The sequence below is a fragment of the Triturus cristatus genome, chromosome 7 (genome assembly GCF_964204655.1).
Source record: "Triturus cristatus chromosome 7, aTriCri1.1, whole genome shotgun sequence".
Taxonomy (NCBI): Eukaryota; Metazoa; Chordata; class Amphibia; order Caudata; family Salamandridae; genus Triturus; species Triturus cristatus.
The window spans coordinates 935,173,968-935,196,504 of record NC_140590.1 but is presented as its reverse complement, the minus strand read 5'-3'; the positions used below and the strand labels follow the sequence as shown (position 1 = coordinate 935,196,504).

The following is a 22,537-nucleotide window of genomic DNA, read 5'->3' as shown; positions in this document are numbered from 1 at the left end:
CATCCTCCCCAGCATCTCCACAGCGTGTACCCAATATACACTGATTGGCCTGCAATACCATGCCAGGTGCACAAAATTGGCCTCATCCTCACCACATCTTTGGCATCGGGTATCCGAACGCAAGCCATATTTACAAAGTCTGGAGGGAGTGTGATAGGTTTGATGCAAATATTTATAATGTAAAATACGTAGATTGCCATTTGGTGTGAGCATGCTTGTGAGGGCGCAGCAATTTGACCATTCCTCCTCCGTGATAGGGTCATCAAGCTTGTCATTCCATCTCATTAAAGCCTTATGCGTATTGCCATCTAAGTCCTCTTGTAATTTAATGTATAATTTCGACACCATATGTGTGCAACGTGTGTCAGTGATCAGCAATTGCAGCGTTTTTAGTTGCGGCGGTTCAGCGGGGTAAGATGGATATAGCATCTTGATGGCTCCCTGCAACCTAAAATACGCGAATCTAAAGAGTAATGTCTGATTGCTAATATATGTGAGGTCTTTAGGCTCTATAAAGGTGCCATCCTTGTACAAATCCCCCAATTTATCAAAACCCACTTGCTTGAGGAGTCTTATTCCTATGTCTTCTCGAGTCACTGATATTTCCAGGTGATGATGTAGAGGCATCGCAGGGGCATATATTGGCAGTTTACGTGCCAACCTACCCATTTTTCGCCAAGCTGCATTAGTGGCATCAATTGTATTCATGTCTTGGGAGTGCAGTGGGGGCCGCTTATAGGGCAAAATAGCTGTCAGTGGAGTTGGATGCGCATCACCCTCTTCTATTGCCACATGTGTTAGATAGGGGACACTGTGATACCAATAGTGTGCATATTGCGCTTGCGCACATAAGTAATAAAGAAAGAAATCCGTGAACTTGAACCCCACTCTGGAATAGGGTAGAGCAAGGGAACGCAGTTCAATTCAGGCCTGCTTACCTGCCCATATCAGTCGTGTAACCATGGCATTCAATCTTGTAAATACAGTAGCCGGAGGTGTAATAGGAATGTTATTAAAAAGGTACAGTAATTTGGGCAATACGACCATCTTAACAATGGCCAGGCGATCCGCCAATGTTAGTGGGAGCTGTATCCAGCACCTTATTTTGTCCTCCAGTGCATCTATTACTCTCCCGTAATTTGTGCGAATCACAATTTCAGGTTCTCGGTGGTACCAAATGCCTAGGTATCTGACAGGGTCTGTCTGACATTCAAGTGGGAACTCTGTGGGATGTGGCTGCGTAGTGTCTGTTAGGGGTATAATGAGAGATTTGGCCCAGTTAATTTGGAGCCCATAGTGATGGCTGAATTTGATATACTCTCTCAGCAAAGGGGCCAGGTACACATCAGGGTCCCGCACATATAGCACCATGTCATCTGCATATAAAGAGATACGTAACGGTGTTTGTGGGAATTGAAGTGCTGAGTAATGATGACCCTGTCGTATTGCATTTGTCTAATTCGACAGTTAACCCATGCCTTTTCAGATTTCCGAATACCTGCCTCAAACGTGCATCATGTTCCATTTGGCTGCTGCCTATGACCAGAATATCGTCCTCGAAGAACCTTACGCCCACAACGCCCTCAAAAATGGATGTCATGACTCTTTGAAAAAGCGCTTCGGCCGATGCCAATCCAAAAGGTACCCCCGTGAACCGATAACAGCCAAATGGTGTGATGAATGTAGTGTACTTTCTGCTTTCCACATGTAACGGTACCTGGTGGTACGCAGATTTTAAATCTATAATAGAAAATACATTCATATCTTTTGTAGCATTGAACATTTCACTAATATGTGGCAAGGGATACTGATCAACAATTATGTTCTTATTTAGGTCTCTGAGATCTATACAGAGTCTAATTTTCCCATTGGGGCATTTAACGACACTTGTTTAATATTTTACTAATTTTCCTTTTCATACAAAAACAAGAGACCACCATATAGGTTGTTGCTATGGGTGCCTAAAAAGTAATTTAGCACAATACAGCACAGCAAAGCTTAGCCCCAGCAGTCGAGTGGTCTGTCAGTTTTGTTTTAGATAACAATAGTTTGGGCATTTGAAGCCCAAAACGGCAATGGTAAAATTCAAGAAAGTAAGTTCCAGAATGTAAAGTGACCTTGAATGAAAAGTTATCACTGATCTTCAATGTCACAAATAACGTGCTACTCGGAAACTATGGACATATGACGATTAGATGCTCTTCTGCACTTTAGAATATAGGAAACCATTCTACATTAATATTACTAACCTAGGGGGGATTCGTGTAGCTGTGTGATTGACAATGGACCCATTATGTCACAGTACTAGTTGACTTCTCGCGCTAGGGTGCCTGTCCTCAGTCAGTACCCCTTTCTTGTTGGGTGCCCCAAGATCCCATTGCCCCCTCTGTAGGGACGGTCCTCGTAGAGCAGTACCCAAGCAGCACCTTCTCCGGATGAACAAGATGGGGATCAGTATGTAACTGTCTGCTTCTGTGAGGGCGGTATCAGCTACCCAGGTTGGAACCACGGGTTCTAACCCTGTGAAAAGTAGAGGGGGGCAATACTGGTTTCTCGCCCCTAGGGAGAGTGTGACAGCAGCACCCCGCCTTCATCTCGTGGCGATTCCCAGAGATCCCTGACACTCCAAAGCTCTCGCGCGCTGCCTTGGCGCCTCCCTGGTTACGCGGGATCAGGTGACGCTGGAACCTCGGAGGCTGTGACGTAGGCGCCTGCTGATTCCGGGGACAGCTGCAACGGGCTTCATTGAACAGAACGCCTCGAGCCGGGAAGGAGCCGACGCCGCAGCAGTGAGAGCCGGTGAGCGCCGCACCCGCCACACAGCCCCCTCCCTCCGCGCTCCTCGCCCTGCGCCGCAGCGCGCGCGCGTTTCCCTGCCCGTCGTTAATTCTAAAGGGCTGACTGAGGCGGCAGCTCACTGCGCACGTTAAAAGACCCCCTCCCCCTCCAATGCGCAGCGGACTTGGCCCCTTCTTTCCTCGCATAAACGCTTGACTTGGGCCGTATTTAATACTTGCTCATTCTGTGTTGTACCTTGCACTGCATTCATTGTGGCATTTATATAGCGCTTGCTCACCCTATTGCTTTCAGTGCCACACAGGGCTAAAGATGTTTTATTTATTTTAACAGAAGAGAAAAAAAGCACCTGCTGGCAGGGTAGTAGGTACATTATTTGTTTTTTATTCATGTCATGCTACATACATCCCAATGTTTTTGGTCGTTTACAGCGGGTTTTTGAGACTGAAATGAATGTAGGATATTGTTTTTTTGTGGGGAGGATAACGGTAAAAAAAATATGTAGAACAAAAAGTATATTTTTGCCTGTAGCCAAGTGGACCGCTTTACTGCAAAAAAAGGGGATGTGTATGTATGTCGTTATGAAGCCCCGGGTCTCGTCTAGACGTGGGTGGGGCCAGTGCACGTTTGTTGACCAAAGTGAAGGACTTTGCCTTCGCAGATGTGGTCCCTTTAATATCTGCGTTGTGCGCCAGCCACTGCCCCAGCCTATCTCAGTACATGTACAATAATATCAGATTTCCTTGTTTCTCGATCAACAAAGGGCAGGGGTTGGTCTGTTTACTCTTTTGCTGAGTTGCGACACTAAAGGCCCCGCTCTTGGTCACACTAGTATGAGCAAGCAGTGACCGATTGATCGTGATGATTCCGGTTTTCTGGGCAGGTGTTCCTCCTTCAGCGTCTTTTGTACTCTCATTTAATCATTAAAGGAACTAATTTAAAAGCGCTGCAGGGCCATGGCACGCTGTGTGATAGAAACCCCTGTTAATGGCAGGGTTGCACTGCTTAAGTACTTTGGCACAGCGAGGAATCGTGGATTGTTGGATCTGAAATAAATAGTTTATGTGGGAATCCGCCCTCTAAGGTCACATGTCGGTGAGTGTCCGTGTAAGGATAGTTTGCAGCTGGCTGCGTGCGCCACGCCCCTCGCTCTGATTGATGTAAGTTGTACTTAACAAAGTGACCTGGAAAAATCAAAGTGCTGCTAGCAGCGATCCCTGTGCTGTGAAGCATGACATGCTGTGTCACAAGGAAGCGATGAAGGCAGGCCTCTGCGCTGATGACGTGGTGAGAGGGAGGTGTGAGCGCGCAAGCCAGGTGCCCAAATCTCTTGTGCATCCAGTAAGCGCTACTGAAACACCTAATTCTGACTCGACCTGTGCCAGACCCATAGTGCAAATTCAATTGAAAATGCAATTTCGGCTGTGGATACATGAGCATCTTTTAATAAGAATAAAATAGGAAAGATTTACATGAATCCCCCCATTAATAAACATTGCACTGATCATCAGTGAAATCACAATAACAGCGACAAGGCAGTAAGGTCCTAAAAGAGGATATAAATAAACGTGTGCCTACAACAAAGACCCTGGACCTTAAACATGGTAAATGCATTGAGATCTTTGCATTACTTACTTTGCTTTCATGTCTGTACACCCCTAGCACCTACCTATGTTTTTAACGCTGAGGCAGACTATCCTACAGGGCAACCTGGCAGTGCCAGAAGGGCTATTCTGTGTGCGGGCCGATTTTTGGCAGTTTGTGGACCTGATTTTAAAGTCTGGTGGGCTGTTTTTACTTATGGTCTGGCTTGCCACCAATTATGCGAGCGTAAGTAAAGATGGGCTTTGGCTTCAACCACATGTTGGAAGCCAGGACTACATGTTTTAATTGGGCATACGTTGTGTGCTTCCACAGAAAAAAGTGCTTTCCCTCGACACCGCTGTTATCGTTTTGTTTATTTATTCAATTGCCTTAGCTTGAATTTTTGGGAGTGCACGCAAGATATTGTAATGCTATTGAAGTGACTTAAAGAGCTAGATGATTTATGGTGTTTTTGTCTGGCAGCAGCGCAGATGAGGAGGGCAACAATTGAGCTACATGAATCTTTAGGTCTGGCTTGTAAGTGTCACCTGTTCTTTTTACCCACAGCAATATTATTCTACAGTTTTTTTTTCCTACACATAAATACGTATAGATTCCCATGCTATTTCCCTTTTATACGTCTCATTACCATACACCACATTGCTGTCAGGAAGCACAAATGCATGCAGTTTCCCATATCTTGCAAAACACCTATGAAGCTTGGTTGACTTTACAGTTTCAAAACTGCCCTTATTTGCAGAATGTGGGCTATAGTTTTAGCTTCAAAATAGTAAGTAGGGGTTGAATTACACGAAAGTTTGAATTAAGTAGTAGCTCACAATTCACTTTGAGTACTAGTATATCAAAAAATGAAGGCAGACCATGCAAAATCGATGACTAGATGATTACATTGCTTTATTCATGCTTGATTTTTTTTCTAAGTGTAACCATCCAGCCTGAAGCAGAACAGCCAACACATGTTTTACTTTGTTCGCCCTAAGTTGGCAGGGTATGCCCAGATGTGGGTCTGTTGCTCACTTGGCCACTGGGTTCAAGCTTGCCAGGCCTATGAGCGGTCTGAGGATGCTTGTTTCTGGTCCAGGTAAGATCTGGCTTCGCAGTTTGGACTGGACTGTTCCAGTTAGGAACAGGGTCAAGACTGATTTGCATATGGCTGGGTCTGAACTGAGGTGGAGAAGTGAGCTAAAGCATGATGATGGATTAAACCCAGATCTGTGACTGGGGGTGAGTGTCTGAAAGGTTTCAGCACTCCATCCATCATTTGTGTTTGGATTGTAATTGCATATATATTGGAAGACATCCATTGTTTATGATTCATAACTCATGTACATAGTATAATAATTGATATGAAAGAATTCTAGTCCATGTTCAATCCAAGCCACTATGCATTTTAGACTGGAGGTCCTTCGTCAAGTGAAAACTCGTCATTCTAAAGAATCTTCAAAAAGCTGTACTATTTATGAAACCTACAACCTTAGGCAGTCTTTCAGCTATCCAACATACTGGTGGGATGGAAAGCTCAGACTGGGAGAAACGTGCGTAAAAGCAACTGGCTCCACTACAAGGCTCCCATCCACAACTACATTCTGCATAGCAACCTTGAATCTTCTCCTGATGAAGGACCTTGAGCAGCACCTACTGATCCAAGTGAATGTTTCCCAGGACAACAGATATTCCTTTGTAGCATTCCATACAATTCTGAAGATTTAAGAAGATTGCAAATAATTCCGGAAAAAAACTGTGCAAAACAGGAATCCTTTGTTAAGGCGCCCACAGTGACGTCTTGCCAAGCCCTTGCAGTACAGAGCGGGGAACAGCTCAGTTTTCAGAGCCATTTGAAACAGAGGCCATTGTTTTTGGTACTCAGTAGAGTGCTATATGTACACCTTGATAGATTTGGGTTTAAGAATAGGTTCTCTTTTTATGCATATGCTTCTGGTGAACTTTCATTCAGACCAGGACGGGGATTTCCATTTTGTTATCTAGTGTCCCCCATTTTCTGCCTTAAGGTGTGTACTTAATTGGAGGTCAGATTGTTTTTCGTGTGAGAAAGGAGACCATATATTGGTAACTTTTGGAAATGCTCAAACAGGTCTCAAAGCACCTGGTTGTACTTTGATAGCTGAGCATGCCTGATAATGGCAAGAGGTTATGATTTATGATGTTTCTTTTCCCTGATAGAGCGCAAACACATTGCAGTGCCCTCTGGTTAATAATTGTGAGGAGCTACATGGGCTTGTGTTGATAAACTCTACATGCATAGGGTTTGCAGGTGCATTGGGTTCTACATCCTTACTTTTCTGTCACTGTATGTATACGTTATTGAGTGTGTTGATTCCTAGAAAAATTTGGCATTTCTTCAAGGAAGTACTGTGATAAGGAGAAGTTGGCAATTTCTTGAGAATGTCTGTATGATAATCCTCATTATGCCACATCTTCTCTTCTTCACCATACTACTTATTGCCCAGTCTCCCACCCAAGGAACTGGAGCATAAATGCATAATGTTAGTTACTGTACAAAACCGAGGAGGACCCGTCTTTTATATACCCTTAAAAAGGAATTGAGTAAAAAAAAATGTTTTTGATTCAGAACAGTTATCTGGCAGTGTGGGGAATACCTTCTAGAATTAAGTACTGTTACTGGAAGGTAATAAGACTCTGTATTTCACATCGCCATCATGGCAGATAGATTACCTAATTTGAAGAAATGTTGTGGTGCTCCGTATTTGACGAGTTGTGCCTTCCTTGTTTCTGCCAGAGTAGTGGAACGGAGGACAATTACCTTGTTTCCAGTAGGGTTCATGGTACAGATACCACTGGGTTGAGCAATTACTCGAATTGATGCATACAACCATGGGAAGGTTATGCTGAAGTGTTACATTTACGATTTCAGCATGTTTGAATAATCTTTTGATTCCCCTGCCGCCCCAAAGCCCACTTCACTTAATTGAAATTCCTAAAGTGGACTGGTATGAAGAAATAAGACTTCTTGCTACCTTTGTTATGAGAGCTATTAACTGGTGGCAGTTTCTTTGTGCGTTCACACCTGCTTGTTACCTCCTAAACGCTAACCGTGAGCTGTGAGAAGCTACACAATGCATCTCATTTTCAGACGGAAAGAAGTTTTTTGCAAGTGTGCAATATTGTCTTGATGTCCGCATGTATGGCTTAAAATACATCCGAGTTTAGAAAAGGTATATTAGGTTAACTGGTTAGTCTGCTAAATGTTGTCTGTTCTAGTTGCGTCCGTTGTTTCACCATCACTAGTACATTAAAATGCGTCGAATAAAAGCGAAATGTGTTTTGTAACAAAGGTACATTTCCCATGAAAATGACCACATAGCAGTTGACATGCAAATTGTTCCTGGGAAATGTCCCTATTTCTAAATCGGCTTTGCAGCATATCCTCTGTATTATGAAACACGTGGGCGTTTTCCGGTGAGAAATTGCAAAACCAACTTATGTGCCGTGATTCTGTATTGAACTTTCAGCAACTTTTTTTATGTTAGTTAATACTCAGATTTTACCCGATTAAGATGATTCACATATTTATGATTTAGCTGTGCATGATATCGCAACGAACCCCATTCATGAACATTGGTTCATGTTCATGGGTGGGGTAATTTTCTTAATCTCTGTTAAAGTAATGAAAGTAAAACTGCATGCATCATTAGTTAGGTCAGGTGTTAGCCAAGACATTTTTGGTTTCAATCAAATTATATATACATTTAGGGGCTTTCAGTCAACCCTTATCATCCACTGGTCTGCTGTTGTGTCATTCACATTTTGCTTCACCCACCACAGCAAGGGGCATGGTGTCAGCCCACCCTGGCCATTACCTGACTGCGAGTTACAATATTCTGCTCTTCCACAATTTTACACATTTTTAAAATAAGTAGTCCCCCCTCAGTGCCAGGGAATGCTGGTGCAATGTGTGCTTTTACACACAAATATGCATTTTGGCTTTTAGACTATGCTTGTTTTCATACAACGTGTGCCTTCATACAAAAAGCATTGCCAAAGAAAATAAGCTCCGACAAACCAAAACATCAGAAGCCAACACTAGACCTTTTTTGGCTTTGCCGATGCTTGTTTTTGGGGGAGAGGATGTTAATTCCTGTAAAGGTATAAATCCTGTTAGCTATAGAAATGGAAAGAAAAACAATCCGTGTGTGAACCAGTTGACCCATAGTTTGTTTTACCACATGTTTTAATTTTTTGGTGTAACTTAATTTGTAAAGTGCTGCAGCATAACCTGGCAGGAGAGCGGAGTGGGGTTAGAGTCCACACGTAACAGAAGTCTTAAAAAAAAAAAAAAAAAAAAAAAAAAAAATTTAAATGTTGTCTAAGACGGATGAAAGAGTACAGGGATAGGAAAAAGGGAAAGTTGGTGGTCCCCATATCTGAGAAAAACAAATGAGGTAAGCCTGTGTAAAACTGTACCGACAACCCACAGTTGATTTTACCCCTCTGACCATTCCTTTAAGAACATGTGTATCACTCTCTTTCCCACTAAACTTACATCAACCCTTATAAAAAGAACAAGCTTTTGTCAGCTTGGTTCACTGTATCTGTATCTTGCACTGCAGACCTTCTCTCACCTCTGCAGAGCTTCGTCCTTTCAATGCCTTTGATTCTTAACATGAAGCTTCAGTTGAGCCTTGAGTCCTTTTCACCATTCAGGACTTTAACCTCAGCCATCCAGCTCACAACCCTGGATTATCCCCACAATGCTCTCTCTAAAAACACCAGTCTTCCCCATGCAGTCAAAGCCTGTACTTCTGACCCCATGTATGTTAGTAACCCCTCTTAATCTTCACTGCAGCTGTTGGCCAGCTAAAGTCTGCCTACTTCAAGCCCCTATTCTATTTCTACACAGCTGCTTTCAAAAATACCCCAAGCCCTGCTCTCCTTGCACAAGTCCTTCACTTACAACCAAGTGCTTTGCCTAATATTTCCCGTCCACTTAATGCCCATCCTGACATTATCAACCAAACATCTGCTCCACCCTTACCCTGCTTGATAGCGACATTCATACCCATATTCCAAGTGGCCAGCTCGTCTTATACCCATATTAACACATATGCCACACAAATGAAAAAACTCTTTGACCTGTTGGCTATCTTGTGCTTTATCCTTATCCAGATCTCTAATCTGCTGCTCTCTGGAGCCTATCGCACTGCTTGAAGACATTTTTTTTTGCTATTCTGCTTCCTTCAAATTCCACCGAGGACTCAGTCATGTCTTTTGTATATAAAAAAAACTCCCGTCCTCTTTCGTTCTTTTCGTGAGTAACTGTGTGTCCAACAGATTCTGGCTCTACTTCCCCCCCCCACTCCTTATCTGGGTGCCTCCATTAGGAGGTCTTTGGCTCTACTGTATACTGTACTGTGACCCGCACACATGGGTATCCAGCTTCGGCACCACCCCTTATTAGAGACCATTTTCCTAATCCTCATTCCCCACAGTGTCCCTGCTGCTTTTGGTATTCAGCCATCTCACATACTTTTCTCTAATGGCTATCTGTGTTAAATACCTTGTTCACCAACTTTCTCAGAACGGCCCATCTCAATCTTTTTGTGGTCTTTCAGTCTTCCTTGCAGCTCTCTCACATTGGGGACCTCCAAGTTTCAGCCCTTGGTCTGCTCTTTCTTTCACTCTACACCTCTCATATTTGTCATGTCATTCAGGGAAGGTCAACTGTGTAGTGGAATGTTAGTGAGGAAGTGTTCTGTTTATATACTTTTATCAAGGGCCGTTTTCCAGGTTTGGATACAAGATGGCTCCCCTGTCCATCCCACATGTCTTAATATATTTGAAAAGTCAAAAGCAAACTTTAAATATTTGCTTTTCCTGAAGAGTAGGGCTTTTGGCTATGTTTCAAAGTATGAATTTAGCGCATTCAAGAATTTTGATCTCTGCAAAGAGCTCTCAGTTGGCTGTGTTTGCCACTAGCCATTGACAAAGTATTGATTAAGTGTGACTAGACCAATGATTTCTGGTTGTTAAATTATGTGAAGGGAAGTGGGGCTCTTTTTTTCAGGAGGTATTTTTCATGGTGCAAGGCGTACTGAGTTTTCATCCTGAACTTCATTCAAAGCCGATGGTAATGGTCACTCCATATCAGGAGTTGTAAGGTTAGTGTTATCAATTCAGTGTTGTCATAACACTCAGTCTATCATGAGCCCGACTGTAAGTTTGAAGTATTCTTTTACAAAGCGGTCAATCCTCAAGCTTCTGCCTACTCATTTAGGTATGATGCTTGTTTTTTCAGGAAGCTACCCGCCTTCTGTTAGCGGACTTTTCTTGGTTATGGTTTGTCTGTAACCAACACAAATTAGTGTTCCAGTGTTAGAGTGATAGCAACTATTTTGCTTTAGCCACTTTTTCCACCTGGTCTTCTTCTAGTTTAAGAGGCACCTGAGTCAGGATATGATTATTCTCGCAGGATATATGATACTGTGGTATTTGATATACTGTGGGACTTTAATACTGCATGTGTACCATTCATTGAATTCTTAGAAGTAGATTGATGACCGTACTGTTTTAAGATTACTGTGTACAAACTAGCAGGCCGACGCCTCCAGGCGTAATCTTCAGAGGGCAGGCATTCTGTTTTGCTGGCTCCAGTAAGACTTCGTTATGAACTACTCCAATTTTAAAGCAACCGCTCACGTTTAGTCCAGCTCGAGGCTAAGGAATTGCCAAATATGCAATAAATTCAGTTTAGACCCGCAGATTTATTTCCAAATAATGTCAATGGAAGGACTTAAATATATTGTATGGTTATAAATACTTGCAAGAAAGGCTTCGAAGATGTTTAGCTGAGTAATAAAAAAAAAAATGGTTTTAATGAGGTTGGAAAATAAACTTTAGTTAAAAATAAGTAAATAACGTATCAATGATGAGGTTGCCAATTAACGATACTCTATTAAATTTTGTTTTTAAAATGTTATTTGTATTCTAAATTCTTGAAGAAGCACACTGAGATATGTGAAATGCAGGGTTGATGATTTTGTGAACATGGATGGAGATTAATATTCACTACACAACGTCCAATGAAAGAAAATTACTATCTTGAAACAAACTTTATCTTCTCATTAACTATATGTTCTTCCGTTAGAATAATCAAACTCCAAGAAAACTATATAAAAGCAATGGAACAGAAATACATTTTGGTGACACATACCTCCGGTATTTGATTGAGCCAGACAAAGATGTAGTTTGGGCATTTACTGGGATAAATATCCATAGATTCAGCTCACATAGAGTAAGGAGTGCCCCATGCATGCACCAACACCCTCTCAAGTGCAGAATCTCTATATATTAATATAGAAAGCTCTATTCACAGTAATTGAGTAGTAATTTAGTGCTTCGGCGGAAAGCCTGACTTTATAGGTGAAAAGCCTGTTTGCTCATTTCAGCAGATAAGAAATTGCTGTATCATGGGTGTTGTAAATCATCGTAGGTACAAAAGAGGTGTTGGCACGATGTACACGTGATTTGCATGCAGTGCCCTCCACTGCTGATTGTTAGTTCTCTGATTACAACAATCTATGTATAAATGTGTAGTTTGGTTGGATCACAGCATTGAGGGTGCGGTGACTGAGCTGTCGGCATTTCAGGTTCCCACAAAGCCAAAGATAGGTTACTGATTGTTACCGTTCATATCCTGGATCTTGTTAATGTAGCTCTGTGGAATGGAAGCCTGCTCTGCAGTTTTGGGTCCGGTGACATCTGGGGTACCACAGCCTGCAGGGTCTGTGTTCTTGGAGTAGGAGAGGTCCTGCTTGCTGGGAGTAGAATACCAAAAACTTGGTCAACCCTCTTGATGTCCCACTACCAGCCACCCAAACCCAATCTGTTTCTCCCCGAACACTTCTGCCTACAACTAGCCATGGACTGTGTAATTGGAAGGGGATGAATTGAAGAAGTGATTGGGGTGGGCCAACTGGCTTGGTCCCACAATTATTTGCCTTCTAGCTTGATGAAATATCTTCATCAGAATTATCTAACCTGAAGTATTTTATACCTAGCACATTTTCCTCCTTGGTGGAGATTTCTTTTTGGGGATACACTTTCAGGTGGTATTAATCTAATCACTTGGAGTTGTGGTTACTGAAAGGGATAGGCCATACCACTGGGTTTAGAATTTCAAAATCAAGAAACAGTATTGGCACTTCATATCTGGCAACCGTGACACCAGTTTTATTTAACATCGACCCTACTGGTCAGAATTATTTTGTCTGTAGCAGCATTCACCAGTCTCTGTGCCTATTTCCTACATTGAGGGGCATTAAGTAGTTAAGTTCTACCTTTTGCGGGACTGGTAACTGCAAATCGATACTTTCTGAGCATATTTAATTTTTCCTCTTTTCTTTCTGTGAACTGTAGTAACCAATGTTGCATTTACTTGTTTTTGCCTTTTAAAGATCTTAAAGATTCTTCCTTTTCTTTCTCTGCATACTCGCTTCACAATTAATCAGGCCCTAGTAGGCTCCCACCTTAAATATATGGCAATTAATGCACTGTATTTAGGAATTCAGACTGTACGATTCACAATTTTCAAGGATTGTAAAACACAGTGGCACAACTCTTGCTGGGCTTTCCTAGGAGAATCGCCATTTCTGAGTACTTGTGCAAGTTGCATTGGCTTTTTATTTCTACATAGTCAATTTTCCAAAGACTTTGTATTTGCCACAAATCCTCTTTTGCTCAAGTAACTGAAATTATAAGGAATCTGTTTTCCTTCTGTTGGAACCAGCACTTTCTGGTTGGCTGAGGGGATGCCTCCAGCAAGGCAGAACCTACCGCTCCTGTCAAGGGCGGGTGATTACACTCTCCGTATAACCTGTGTTCACCCTTGGGTTGCTTGGCACTGAGCAGTCCGGCTTATCACAGAGGCAGTGTGCAAAGCAAAGGCGCAGCAGTCACTTGCGATAAATACACTGAGCATCATAAAAGAAACTTCACACATGGTGTATGTTAAAAGGTTTGTATTCAACACATCTATTCAATCACATAACATGAACATCAGATACTTTTGGACATAAAACATATTTGGAAATATTACTGGAAGTACTAGACCCACTCATTTTGTCGTGATATCAATAGTAGGCACCCCGTGGACAATTCCTAATCTAATGCGGGCAAGATCTCTGGGGCTCTGCACTTGATAATCCAGTCTCCAGACACAAGTCTTAGTTCCATGCTCACACCGCACTACTCATTGGGATTCAGTAGCCAATGTGGACACTTGAGGGCTATACTCTCCAGATGTCACAGATAGATGCTGTTAGTCCCTTGCGGGAGATTCTTGATGTCCCTGAGATCTCCTGTAGAACAGGAGGCCCGCCTACAGGCCCTTGGAGAGCACACTTCAGAGCGCCCCGCTTCAGCAGGTCTTCAGACCAGGCACTATTCAGAAAGGGCATATGCTCCCCTTCAATTCTCCATGTGCACTACAGAGTCCTCTGGTAGTGTGCACATCGCAGTCGGGGTTTTCAGGTCCCAAGTCCCCACAAGCTATCTCACCCCTTGCTGAAGGATGGCACCAGTAGTTATTCTGTTGGATGTCTTTGAAGTTAGGGGTGGTCGAAGGGGTTTCACTTTGAAGCACAGATGTCTCCCCTAAATTCTAGGGTTGTGCGCTATGGGGCCATGGAATGTAGATCTTAATCTTTATTGGGGCCATCATCCGGCCCCCAGAGGCCAAGTGTCAAAACCTCTTCCACCGATGTATCTTATTCGGCCTCTAATGGCAGAAGTCTTGTCGTTCTAAGGGTATGCCCATGGTTTATGTCTCACTTGGGGAATGCACAGATGTTCTCCCCCTGACCCCTGGTGTCCAGTAGAGTCAGGCACCATGGCACACAATACTCTTAGAACATAGAAATGCCCCTATTCCTTAAGTTTATATAGGAACAGAGGTCCCTCGCAACATAAAATTACTATTGTAATTAGCACAGAGATACAATGACATCTTTTTTCATATGTTCAAATGGATCCTATAATTTATTATAAGGAATAACCAAGAACATTTAAGTGGGACAATTTACAGCTAGGTTGCCAAACTCGGACATTGCACATATTGGTCTAAATACAAATAAGTGATTTAGGCCAAGAAATATGCATATTAGCACCATAGCACTGTATAGTTACAAAAATCTCAATTGTGTCAAGGTGCTGGAGTCAACAATTGACACCATTTTAACTATAAAGTGCTATGGTGCTAATATGTATGTTTCTTGGCCTAAATCACTTATCTGTATTTCGGCCAATATGTGTAATGCCTGAGTTTGGCAACCTGTTTTGTCTGTTGTAAATTGTCCCTCTTATATGTTCTTGCGAATTCCTTATAATAAGTTATAACGTCCATCTGGATATATGAACATAGATGTCATTATATCTCTGTGCTAATTACAGTATTAATTTTATGTTGTGAGGGACCACTGTTCCTATATAAATTTGCACCCAAGGTCCCTTCCAGATAGCTTGGGTTCCCTTGTTTTAAAAAAAAAAAAAAAATTAAATTCATATTCCATAAGTAGCAATTCTGCACAAGTTATGCCAAAACCCCCTTTACCACTAGAAAAGGTTTGGCATGCCGAATCAATTGATAGGAAACATCATGTGGCTGCTCCACTGCAATCCACTATTGCAGCCTGAAGTATTGTCAACCACTTCCCCATGTTAACCTATGGGAAGAGCAAGCTTCATAGATAGTGAAAACACAATAAGTATTCCTCACTACCTGGGCGCATGTGCGCTAGTGTGGACCCAGACCTGCAATGGCAAGTTGGACACATATTGCCTAAGTGAATACAAAGAGAGGGTCTCTACCTATAATTTTCCAAACGTACAAAGTATCGTTTTTAAATAGATCAACACTAGGACTAAGACAAAAGGAAGAAACAAACTATTAAATCAGAACATAATCAGAAAACAAATTAATAAGTGTATAAGTGTAATAAAATATTTTTTAAATTAAATCAATTTCAAACAAATGAATTCAGTACATAAACTGATGAATAATTAATACAAAAGAGTTTTCAGAATAACAATGAAGGTACTAAGCAAGGTCCCAGGCGTACTCAGATACTCAACGACTTACACATTCATACCGGGATCAATCCACAACATCAGCACTCAAAACTTGGGTGGGCCACATGTAGACGTCTACATGTGGCCCACCCAAGTTCCAATTCCTCAAATTTGAACATATGTCGCCTAATACGATTTTGAATGTTCATATGATTTTGTGTACATATTGAGCCCTATTCTTTAATTGAGTATTCTTTTTATATGTGAATGTGTGTTTTGAGTGCTGATGTTGTGGATTGATCCCGGTATGAATGTGTAAGTCGTTGAGTATCTGAGTACGCCTGGGACCTTGCTTAGTACCTTCATTGTTATTCTGAAAACTCTTTTGTATTAATTATTCATCAGTTTATGTACTGAATTCATTTGTTTGAAATTGATTTAATTTAAAAAATTAAAAAATATTATTACTTATTAATTTGTTTTCTGATTATGTTCTGATTTAATAGTTTGTTTCTTCCTTTTGTCTTAGTCCTAGTGTTGATCTATTTAAAAACGATACATTGTACGTTTGGAAAATTATAGGTAGAGACCCTCTCTTTGTATTCATTTTGCCTTTTCCCCTGAATCTCTACCTCCATTCATGTTACAGGGGTTCCCCTCGTTGTATTGGCACATATTGCCCAAGGCCAGGGGTGCAAATGTGCCCTCTGGAATCAGCAATGGCAGACTGGACACAGGTTTATTAATACAGGTGCCAGTGCGCACGCACAGACCTGTGATCGTAGGATGCACATTCAAGCACTGGCACCATAGATGCGTGTCTGCACATACAGCAGCCTGCAATGGTAGGGTACTCATGAGTTCACTCACGATAGAGGCCAGTGTGCACAGGCCAGTCTGCAATGGCAAGCCGGGCACATGTTTCAGAAGTCAATGCCACTTCCCAACATGGGTAGGAAGGGTGCATGCACTTTCACACTGTATCTACTGTTGGAAAGAGCCAAGAGCCTGGAGGCCACACGAGAATCAGCAAAATGCAGGCCAAAAGCAAATTGTTCAGGGATACGCTACCGGACGAGTATCGGTTCCAACACAGTCTATTAACCATCTCGTGTTCTTCAGTCAGCCATCTCTGATTTCCGTCATTTTCCAGTGGCATGTCAGGGCATCCTTTCCCATGTCAGGGCAAACGCTTTCTGTTTTCCAGCAACTCAAATTACATTTGGTGTAAGAGTCCTTTTTTCCCCCCTTTGTCTAACTTTGAACTTCTTTGCCTTCAGAAAGGCATTGAAAATGTGGCTTTATAAAGTATTAGATCTTATTTTATTTTTTTTATAAAATTTTTTTGGGGGGATCTACTCTTAACCAGTAAACACCTTTACTGGTATTTGCGCGCTTTACAAATTGAAGAAAAAAAAAAGGCTTTTCAATTGAAATTTTAAAAAGTTACTAATTCTAATTAATGTTTTAACATTTTCAAGGTTTCAGAAAGAGAGGTGAACATTATGCATATATCTTTACATCTGCAAAATTCCTGCAGCAAGAGAATGCACTCGGATACATGGGTGTTAATGGGATACTGGCTTGATCTTACATCTCTCCTTTCCATTCCCTGATGTACCAGACACACTAAGCACTTGGAACAGAATCCACATGATCTGCGCCACCTTATGCATTCTGGCCACCTAAGTCTAATCCCGGAGAGGTCACCCCTCCTCAAGGTGTTGTGGCCTATCTGTTGTCTCACTCTCCTCTATACTGTTGGGTTGTGTGGATGAACAGAGTAGTCACTTCTTTCTGGGTGGCTGGCAGTGTTTCGCATTCTGGGGTAATCGCTGTGGGAGCACATAGAGGCTTCATATCACCCTTTTGCCTTGGCTCTGCTGCACACACATGCAGCTGTCTCATTATGACACAGGCTCATTTATAGAAACCACCTCCTTGCGTTGTTCTATATTTGTAAGTCTTCCAATAGAGAACCATTCCTAGTTTTAAGGCTGACTGAAAATGTGGTCCAATATGTAGGTATACCAAAACAATGCCGTTTAAAAACAGATAATTGATGTGCTGAAGCCACCAGATTGCTTACTAAAGCATCAAGAAGGCTTGTTCTTTTAAAAGTAATATATTCATATACAAATTGATGGTAAATGTTCAATTTAATGTTTAAATTGTAGATATCCCCAATTCATATGAGAAGGAATTCACCTTTGTATATTGATGTATGTATATGAAACTTGAACTACAAACAAAGTAATTCATTAGATACTTCCTGTGAGAAACTGTATATCATATTTAGGGAATAATGGAAGTAAGAAGGAAGATTCCCTTAAGAAAAAGGCTATCATTAAGTTGTTTTTTAATGTATCTAAGTCGTGTTATACATTGTACAACTGTCTCCTGACAGGACAAGAATGCTGTGTAACCCCAATTACACAATGCATGTAGATACGTATTTGTACATCCCCTGAATACGGCATGCCTGCTAGCTATTCTGTCAGTGGTAGATGCTGCTTATGCCAAAGATTGGCATCAGAAAATTAGCCATCGTACAATTAGTATGCTTCTTTTAAGTAATCTTCTAAACTCATCCTGCATTCCTCTTCTACCAAGATGCTAAAAATCAAAGGGCTTATTAAAGAAAAAAAAAGTAGGAAAATGTACTCCATTTTAAACCTATCTCTGAGTGTAGTTTCACTACTTTCTGGAATTAATTATTTCGGATCGTATTCGAATTGAAATCTGCATGTGACACAGGTTTTCATTCAGATTATTTTTTGGGGGATGTTTTGTATAGCGCAAACTAGACCCGAGAAATCGGGTATCCGTGCGCTTTACATGAGCACCAGTTTTGATACAGATGGACAAATTCATTTTTGTACGGCACGGATTGCATGGAAAGCCATTTGATTTCCAATCTGGAGTCAGTTCGCTCTATATGGTGTTTTTCATGGCTGAGATTTCCGCACATGGGAAATAAAATCCCTGGTCGAAATGCACATTAAAAAGAAAAATATATTTTAAAACTTTGAGATAATGGGTGAAGGAGCACTCTTTACATGCAGCATACACATTCAATAACAGAAATAAATTCTTCACACAACATCCAAAAGTAGGCAAAGCAATCCGAGCATTGCCACGACCTGAAGAGGATTCCCATTACAACCCTCACTAAAGTAAAAAGAAATATCACTGACTGGATTAAAGAATGCCAACTTTCTATGCATCTGTTCCTCTCGTAACAAGCTAACAAACTGGGCTATCGGGTAGCTAGTAGCACCCAAACCCAGTAGGGTATATCCGGTCAAGTAGAATGTCTCCTCAAGGAAGGATTCCTAAGCACCTAGCATCAAAACCATAAAGATAAAGTCAAACTCATAATCCAATTTGCATTCCCTCTTTGGAGCCCAAACCTTTCGTAAAAGCTCTTTCAGTGTCAGCGCTTGTGAACAGGTAGACGTGGTCATTAACAGCCAACTTCAGCGTGGCTGAAAAGTACACAGGACTGCACTCCATGGCTCACAAACTCATTTAACAGCTTCTTTTCCATTTGTCTACAGTGACAGGACTAAGATCAGGAGAGAGAGGACACAAGGGGCTGAACGTGAAATGTCCCTTTACTTCCAAGTCCACTACAAAGCTAATTTGCAGTATCCCTAATTCTGTAATGTCACCAACACAGTGGACACCCCTCTGTTATGTTATATTACGGGGATTTATATAGCGCACGATTACCCTAGGGTGTCCTGGCGCTACCCATTATTCCTAAAGGAGGGGGACAGAAGCTTTCACACTACCTATTAAACAACCAGGTCTTCAAACTCTTCCTGAAGGCCAGAAGATCAGGGCACATTCTAAGTTGGGGCGGAAGGGCGTTCCATGCCTTGGTGGCTCGCAAAATGAAGCTTCTTCCGCCCCAGGAAGCCTGCCTTATCCGTGGTACTATCGCCAACCTGGCTTCCATTGACCGTAACGTCCTTTTAGGATGATACCATTGGATGTTTTAATTCAGGAACTCCGGGCCCATGCCCTGAAGTGCCTTAAACACAATACAAAGGGCTTTAAAACAGACCCGCTTCCTCACAGGAAGCCAGTGCAGTTTGCTAATTTCTTTGGAAATAGGCGCAAACTTAGCTGTACCTGACAGTAGCCTAGCTGCCGCATTTTTAAGCGTTTGCAGTCTATTCATATGACATTCCTGTAGGCTCAAATATAGACCATTACAATAATCAATCTTGGCCATCACGAGAGAAGTAACAACTGTACGTTGACTCTCAGGCGGTAAGAAGGGGAGGATCTTTTTGATCATCCTAAGGATAAAAAAGGTTGCCAATGAGATAGTTAATCTGGTCACCAAAATTAAGCTTGGCATCTATCAAAATTCCTAAGTTTTTTTTTTATGTTCTTTTTAGACGGTGTGGGCAGAGAACCGAGCGTGGTAGGCCATAGATTAGGAGTCCAGAAGTTTACATCATTCCCAAAGAGGTCTTTTACCTGAATTCAATTTAAGGCGGTTGCGAGACATCCACGTTCCCACCGCTACCATGCAATCATGGAGTTGTTTTCCAACTTCCAAATCCTGACCTGGCTGTAGTGACGCAACAATCTGTGTATCATCGGCATAGGAGGTCAGTTTAAAACCAAATGAACTAATCAGTGAGCCAAGAGAGGAAACGTAAACATTAAAAAGTAGGGGACTAAGAGAAGACCCCTGAGGCAATCCACAAGGCAAGGAGAAAGGCTTAGAATGAAAATTGGCCAAAGCTACTGTCTGTGAACAATCTGATAAAAAGGACTTTAAAAGCAGCCAGTCTTTCCCTTGCAGCCAGTCTTTCCCTTGAATACCACAATCTGACAGACGGTCCATCAATAAGCCATGGTGGACCGTATCGAAAGCTGCCGACAAGTCCAGCAAAACCAAGGCAGCCTTCCCTCCCCCATCTAAGGCCTCCCTGATCTCTTCTGTTGATTTTATAAGTGCCGACTCCGTGCTGTGACCCTCTCTAAAACCGTATTGCGTGGGGTCCAGCACTTTGTTATCCCGTAGAAAGGCACTTAGTTGCCTATTCATTTCCTTCTCCAGCATTTTAGCTGGAAAAGGAAGGCGAGAAATCGGGCGAAAGTAATTAGGATCCTTACAGTCAAGAATCGCCTTTTTTAGTAATTGTAACACTGAAGCCATTTTCCACATTTTTGGGAAGAGCCCTGAGTCAAAAATGCTGTTAAAAAGAAGGGTGAGGACTTGAGCTACCGGGTTTGGTGCAGACTTAACCACTGCGACCGGACATGGGTCAAAAGGCGAGCCAGATCTCACTGTCAAAAGGAGTTTAATAGTGTCAGTTGAGGAAATATCATAACATTTATTAAAAACCTGGGGGGAATCCTTTAAAAGTTCTACTCCCTCCTGACGGGGAATATGATCTATATTACTACAATTGAACGCAGAGAAAATAACCTCCACCTTGTTCAGGAAAAACTTGCGATATCCTCGCAGAGTTCTGACTAGATTCAATTTTGCCAGTGCGAGAGGAGATCAGCTCAGATACTGTTTGAAATATTTCTTTGGCCGAGTTTTTTGCTTGAACAATTTTATTTGTGAAAACACATTTCTTGGCATTAAAAATTAAACCTTTGTATAATGCCAAATCTGTTTGTATCTTCTGTCTGCCGCCTCATATTTCGTTCTCCAACTGCGTTCTAGAGATTTACAGATACGTTTCTGGGTTTTCAGTTCTTCAGTGTACCAGGGGGCTGTAGGATGCAATCTTTTAGGAGTACACAGTTTTTTGGGGGCTAATTTCTCACAGGCTGCTGCTAACCAATTCGTATAAAAGGATGTTGCCTCCTCTGGCCCCGTGGGAAGCGGACACAACGTTGCTTTTAATTCTACCTCTAGAGCTTTCCCCTTAATTTTATTCCAAGATCTACTCTCGTATTGTCTCTTGGAGTCCCCCTTGTTGAACCCATAATTTGGACAGGTGAGTTCGAAACACACAGCGTAATGATCAGTCCATGTAAGAGGAAGCACGCCTGAAAATATCAACTGAGGATCATTAGAGAAAATGCCATCCAACGTGTGGCCTGCTAAGTGAGTAGGCTTAATCACTCTTTGGGTCAGATCGCCGCTCTTCTTTGTTTCCACGAGAGTCCTAGTATCGGGATCCTCCAAGGCCTCAAGATGGAAATTATAATCACCTAGGATCGTAAAGGAATTGAGGCATAAGCCCGCTTCAAGCATATTCCCAATCGATCCAAGAAAAATATTTCTAGGCCCAGGGGGTCTGTAAAGTAAAATAGCCTTGAAAGTGTAATGGTCCGACAGGGAGAGGCTAAACGAATGCGCCTCACAAGAAGAATTCGCCACCGCCCAAAAATCTGTCCTCAAAGAATTATGAAAGATTCTTGCTAAACCCCCACCTTTTCTAGCTGATCTACTCCTAGTATGACAGAGATATCCCAGAGGGGTTGCTTTAACAATATCCGGCCCAGATGCTTCATCTGTCGAAGTTTCCGTAATAAAGGCAATTTTAATGCCTTTTTCCACCATCAAGACAGCACATTCTGTGCTGTGTTTAACTAAGGATCTAGCGTTCAATAAAATGCAGTTAACACATTCTCTGGAGCTGTGTTGATCACCCTCTTAAAAATAGAGGGGCTGATGCTTTGGTTGAGGATTTTGCGTATGGTAAAATTACAATTTGGGCATATAGTCTCGGGTTTGAAAGAACATAAATCGCACCTAAGGCACAGACAAGCAGAAGATGTCAGCGTGGATCTTACCATAAGTAATTGTTCTTTGGTGTAGGTTTGCACACAAGGCGATCCTGGTTTGAGAGGAGCATAGGGGCTGATCCTGAGTGCAGTCGGAGCGCGGATGGGCGCCGATGGGCTTGCCTTAGGCGCGCCAGCGGCCGCCTCTGCAGGCACATTTCAAGGCAACCCGAGCAGAAAGAGTAGCCCGCTAACCTGCCTCCCAAAATGGCGGTTCAACTCCCTCACCCAACCCGATGCAGGCAACAGCCACAGCGAATAACCCAGGAGCGATCCGGTATTGAGCTGAGCACCGGCGCTTCACAGGACTTCGGTAAGTTAT

At 42.2% G+C, this 22,537-nt stretch overlaps 1 protein-coding gene across 3 annotated transcripts in view; it reads left to right on the top strand.

The window, feature by feature from the left end:
• Positions 1-2,597: 2,597 nt before the first annotated feature.
• CYSTM1 (cysteine rich transmembrane module containing 1) overlaps positions 2,598-22,537 on the top strand; it is a 167,431-nt gene continuing 147,491 nt past the window's right edge. Inside the window, exons 1-2 of one of the 3 annotated variants that reach the window (XM_085617906.1) lie at positions 2,629-2,799; positions 3,130-3,163. The gene's annotated coding sequence lies outside the window, so the exon portion shown is untranslated. Of the gene's footprint in view, positions 2,800-3,129; positions 3,164-22,537 lie in introns of all 3 variants that reach the window. The other 2 variants (XM_085617907.1, XM_085617905.1) reach the window with 2 other exon arrangements.